Source organism: Dipodomys spectabilis, unplaced genomic scaffold, assembly GCF_019054845.1.
Source record: "Dipodomys spectabilis isolate Male_0828 unplaced genomic scaffold, ASM1905484v1 ptg000235l, whole genome shotgun sequence".
Lineage (NCBI taxonomy): Eukaryota > Metazoa > Chordata > Mammalia > Rodentia > Heteromyidae > Dipodomys > Dipodomys spectabilis.
In genome coordinates this window covers 2,255,919-2,261,918 of record NW_024870912.1, presented here as the reverse complement: position 1 = coordinate 2,261,918, position 6,000 = coordinate 2,255,919, and positions in this window count along the sequence as shown.

Sequence of the window (6,000 nt, the reverse complement as noted above, 5' to 3'; positions counted from 1 at the left end):
TTCCTTATAGTATACTCTACCCTCGTTTCTAGTGGTAGGTTGTTTTTTTTTGGATGTTGATTATTTCTGTTTCTGAAGTTTGCTTGTATTCTTTTACAATTATTTCCCCTGCATCAACCAAAGAGCTTTATGTTGTTACTGTAGTAAAGTCAAATGAATATATGTAGTCTTTGGGAGCAGACAAATGGATACATGTACATGTTTCACCATAGTGTCCGATGTGATTGGTTGTGACAACAATGCTCCTACTTGAACTTCAGATGGCCCCTCATGCAACCATCCCACACTTCTTGCGATATTTTCCTGTATTAGCTCAAGCCTGGATTTGACTCTTTCTTCTAAGGAAACTCCAGTTCTTTAGTGGAAAATAGTATCTAGAAGTCAAGATCTGGACTCTAGGTGTGTTGGGTGTGCTTGTCCTCAGTCTCGGGACCTTTGTCTTTGGTAGAACTTCAGTAATTAATGGTGCCTGTGTGCGTGAGTGTGTGTAAATGCACATGTGTGACAGAGAAGGGGGGGGATTCTGTGTCTAGTTACTTAATTTAATTTGCAGCACTGGTGACAGGAAGGACCCAAATTTACATGTAAGCTTCAAAAAAGCCCATGTAACATCCTTTGCATCCTGAATCATGGGAGTTCTGTGTCATGTTGTTCTTGGAAGATGTGTGTGACTGCACAGTTAATGCATAATTAGCTACTAATTGTTTTATGATTTCCAAGTGTGTAATATAGATAAAATAAGAAAAAACAGTATGCTGGCCAAGAACAGAGGTGCATGCCTGTAATCCTAAACATTCAGGATGCAAGGATCGGGTAGATTGGGTCTTGAGACCAGTCTGGGCAAGAAAAAAAAATAGTGAGACCCCTATCTAAACAAACTAGGTATGCTAATGTAATCCTAGCTATGCTAGAGGTGTAGGGAGAGGAATGGCCTTCTAAAGCTGGTCCTGGTCCAAAAGCAGGAGACCCTATCAGAAAAGGAACTAAAACAAAAAGAAAAAGGGCTCAGAGTATGGCTCTCCTGCCTACCAAACAGGAGACCCTGAGTACTGCAAAATCCGTACAAGGAAGCAGTTGCCCTGTTGCAAGTGCATGCATTGCAACACAAAGGTACAGGTAAGCTCAGAGGAAGCTGGATGTCCCTTTTTGACTTCGATTTGTGTATGACTAGTCTACTGACTGGGTAAATTTCAATAACTAAACTAACACTAGCTGTAGCTATAAGAGCTATAGCTTCACATATTTTTAAAGAGGGACACTGGGATTGTTTCACAGTCTTAAGGGGGTACTCAATCTTCCTTCTGTCAGTGTTCTCTCATCTGTAAGATGACTGGTGGGGGTCGGGGGGTGGCCTCCATGTTGTGGGTTGTTAGACCTGGCAACTGCATACAGGACCATTGTTGTACCTGGCACATGAACGCGCAGGAAGTGCTGGCTGTTGTTCAGTTCATGACTAAGTTGCCAATATGCATTCAATTGTAAGTGCTTATTCATTTATTACGATACCAGTCCATTTGCCTTCTTCACATTGAGTGTCAGCTGATAAAAAACTTTAGAGCCTGCTAACATTTTTGAAGTGGGGAGGAATCAGTGCTGTAATCAGACCTTTGTATTACTATTTGGCTGTCAAATTCATTTTAAATTCTCTACAATTTCTTAGAGTAGACTCTTCTTCCAGGTACTGACTGTTGGGCATGGCCTTCTCCTAGGAACACCCTTGTCACGTTGTAGTTTTTAATGGTATGCCTGAATTTCTTGTGAGTGGATTTGCTTCGTCTTGTTTTTGTTCTTCCTCATCCTCTTCATAGTCCTCCTTCTTCTCCTCCTTTTCCTTCTTTTTATGCTAATAGCGGGGTTTGAAATCAAGGCCTTTTGCTCGTACTCAGCATGCTTGTTCACAACGGGCACTGTATCTCTCGAGCCATACCTCCAGGCCAGCGTTTTGTTGTTTAATTGGAGGTAAGAGTCTTGAGTACTTCTCTGCCTGGGCTGGCTTGGAGCTCTGATTCTTAGATATCAGCCTCTTGAGTAGTTAGAATTACAGGCATGAGCCCCTAGTGTCTGGCTTGTTGTAAGTTTCTTATTTGTCCGCTCCATGTAATTTCTTGTTTAAGCTGGGGCATTTGGGGGAACAGAAGAGAGAAAGGAGAGAAAGAAAGCAGAACCCTGCTGTTACCTAAGGTGGGGATCCTGTGCTTACCTTCCTTCCTAGGGTGTCTGATATAGCTTTTTGTTCCACCCTAAAGTACCTGCACCTGTGTGGATGCCAGTAGGTGAACAACAAGTATTTTTGAAAAAATTACTAATAGCACTGGGATATAAACAACAAGTTATTTTTTATTTATAGCAATTCTCCTTAATCAGATAAATTGGAAATGTCTAAATGCTTCATTGAGAAATTCAATTTGTCTTCTTAACTAGGAAAGGGTCAGGGAGACAAATGTTTGGCAGTGGAACTGAAACTTCTCCTGAGTATTAAGAGAAATCAACCTGATTAAGAAGATTACATTGAAAAATGAACACAGTATTTCCAGGTTTCCATAGAAATGCAAATGATTTACATACACAGACCTGTTGTTTTTTGTTTTGTTTTATTTTAGTATAAAATCTTATTTATAGCCAGACAGAGATAGCTTAAGCCTGTAATTCTAACTACTCAGGAGACTCAATCCTAGAGGACTACAGTTTGAGACCAGTCTAAGCAGAAAAGTTCTCAAGACTCCATCTCCAAAATAGTTAGCAAAAATCTAGGCTGGAGGCATGGCTCAAGTGGTAGAGCTCCAGCTGTGAGCAAGCAAGTAGAATGAGAACATGAGGCCCTGAGTCAAAGCCCTTGTTATCACCAACCAACCAAACAATGACTACAAAAATCCTCCACTTTACTGAGGTTTGCTGATTGAAATCCCTCCCCCCTTCCCCCACTCCTGGTTATCTAGTTAGCGCTTGAATGGTATTACCAAGCCAAAACGTCATCCACTTTTTCTTCCTCTGGATAGTATGTCTCATTACTGCCCTTTATGATTTAGTATATTCATTCCTGACTCAAAGAACTTTTCAATTTCTTTACAACTCAGCAAAAGGCATGTAGCTGTTATAACAATTGGGGTCCTTGGGAGTAGGCCATATATCAGACATCCAGAATGATCTGTGTATTTTGGTACTGGGCTAAAGCAAGTTCATTTCTTTCAAAAGATATATTATGCCAGTTACTGGTGGCTAATGCTTGTAATACTAGCTAGTATTCAGGAGGCTGAGATCTGGGACCATAGTTTGAAGCCAGCCCAGGCAGAATAGTATCTGAAACACTTATGCTTATCTACAATTAAATTTTTTAAAAAGTCAGAAATGGAGCTGATGTTCAAGTGATAGAGTGTCAGCTTTGAGTGAAAAAACTGAGGGACAGCCCCCAGGTCCTGAGTTCAAGTCCCAATATGGGCACAAAAACAGAAGTGTTCTGTTGTGTTGGTTAGAGCACATTCTGAAGTAGCGTTCTGAGAGACTGTACAAAACTTCTCTAGCAGTCTGTTTTTCTGTGTGTCACACTGTCCATCTATCCTGTATCACTCATTTTCTATGCATTATAGTTGATGACGTTTTATATTTGATTCCATAGTTATTTAGTAACAAAATTAATATGTAGATCATTGGGTGTCTCATACTTTTGATTTATTATTTCTGAATCTTAAGGGATTCCGTTGTCACATGTGTTAATTCTATTCTTTGGTATAAAATTTCATTTTGTTCCTGATATATAACATGATAAGTTCAGGCTTACTTGTTGTAAGCGAAACAGGTTATTAAGATAATTACCAAGGATTAGCAAGGCAGACCACCTCGAAGTCAGTAGAAGATGATTTCTGTTTGACAAGCCATGGGGTATGATTCATCATGAAAGGCAAGTCAGCCTTGGCAAGGCTTATATGTCTGATGTGCTCTTACTTTGCTAAAGGCAGCAAGTTTAAGCTACTCATTTGCATAGATGTCCATAGCGTTAGAAGCAGCCACGCATGATAGCCTGTATTTACATCCTACAAAATGAATGCAGTGTTACTGAATTCAGTAGGTGCATGCCTGTCTTAAGAACACAGACATTATCTGACTAGAATTTGATGGTTTTGTTGATTGGTTGTTTTTCTGTATTTTAAGGAAAGAAAAAGACAGGAGTCCAATCTGAGAATAATGTTCTTTCTGATCCTACAACATTTTAGACAGTAAATAGGGTTCCAGAACTGATGTCCCTTGGACTGGAAGGGCTCTAAGGCTCCTTGTAATGCAAGAAGTCACATATATGCAGTTCAGCTGAACGAATGTGTATTGAGTCTATTGTAAGCCAGGTACAATCCAGATAATGGGAAATCCTTGTCTTCAGGAGACATATCTCCTGATAGACAAAAATACAAAAATCTGAAGTGTTAAGGGCTATTTGAAAGACACGCCTCAGGACCCTGGATTGTAAGTAAGATATGCAGGGCTCATTGGGAAGGCTTTCCTGAAAGAACTGAAGTCTCTTTGACCTTAAAGAGATAAGGTGGGTACAGTAAATAGAAAAGGTACTTGGAAGCTAAGGACCAGCTAAAGTTTGGGGCTGCAAAAGGGCAGACCTACTGTGATGTGAAGAACTGAGACGTTTGCCTTTGAATAGATCATAAAGTAGAGGAAGAAGAGTCAAGAAATAGGTGGTGGATTAAAAATTTAAAAAACCTGGTGATAATGTGTGGAGTGTGACAGACCTAAAAGATGAAATGTTAATTAGTGACGTTAGGTGTCTGGCTCAGGCAGAGTCTGGGCTGCCATTAGCCCCAGGGAGGTCATGGTTTGGGGTAGGTAAAGATGCATTTGTTTTCCTGGGTAGATGCTATGCTGTGGTAAGAGAAGCAGTGACTGCAGAGAGCACATGGATTTCAGCCTCCACTTACTTGCTCCTTGGCCTGTGTTCTTTAGCAGTGCACAGTGTAACAACTGTAAGGTCAACTGTGGGCTAATAGTAGCCAGTTGTCATGGAAGTGTGACCATCAGAGAGAGGGGAGCGAGATCTTGTCATCAGAGAGAGGGAGAGAAAGAGAGAGAGAATAGACCTAAGTGGTCCTGTGTAAGAGTAAACAAGGGCCTCAGTTGTGAGTAAGTTTATGTTCCTAGCATTTCTTTTTTTTTTTCTTTACTTCTTTTCTTTTGAGTCAGTACTTGGGTTTGAACTCAGGGCTTTTGTGATCTTATTTGACTTTTGGAGTTGACTTTTGGTAGAGCTGGTGCTCTACCACTTGAGCAATGCTTCTACTTCAGGCTTTTTGTTGGTTGATTGGAGATGAGATTCTCACAGATTTGTCCCTGGGCTGGCTTGGAATCTCAGCTCTCAGCTTCTTGAGTATCTAGGATTACAGGTGTGAGCCACCAGAGCCTGCATCCATCGTATTTAGAGGGTCGTTGTTCAGGTGGATATACCAATGAAGCATTGGATGTATGATCCTAAAACATGGGAGTGTAGGTGATACAGGGCTGGTAAATTTTATGGAACAATTATTCATCAGTTGATAAAAGTGTTTAATGTGACTTGTTTTTGAATAATTGGTCTATTGGTATTCATACTTGATTCTTCAGATTATTCTGCTCTATAGAAATCTCATTTCAAATCATTTTTTTCCATACTGGGGCTTGATGTCAGGGCTGAGTGCTTGCTGGGCTTGTGCTTTATCACTTGAGCCAGTTTCTAGCCCTTTTTGCCTAGGCTGACTTTTGCCTCAGTCCTACACTTCCTGCCCTAGCAGGGATGACAGGCATATACCACCATGCCCATATTTTTCTGTTGAGATGGAATTCTTGAAAATTTTTTTGCCCAGGCTGGCCTTGAACCTCAATCATTTTCTTAGTCTCCACCTCCTTAGTACATAGAATTACCAGTATCCACCTCAAAGAATGTTAAGGACTCTTTATTAACATGCTGGAAGACAGTCATGTAAATAGGTGATGTTTTTCTTATTTCTGTCTTTCAGATGGCTGTTCTAT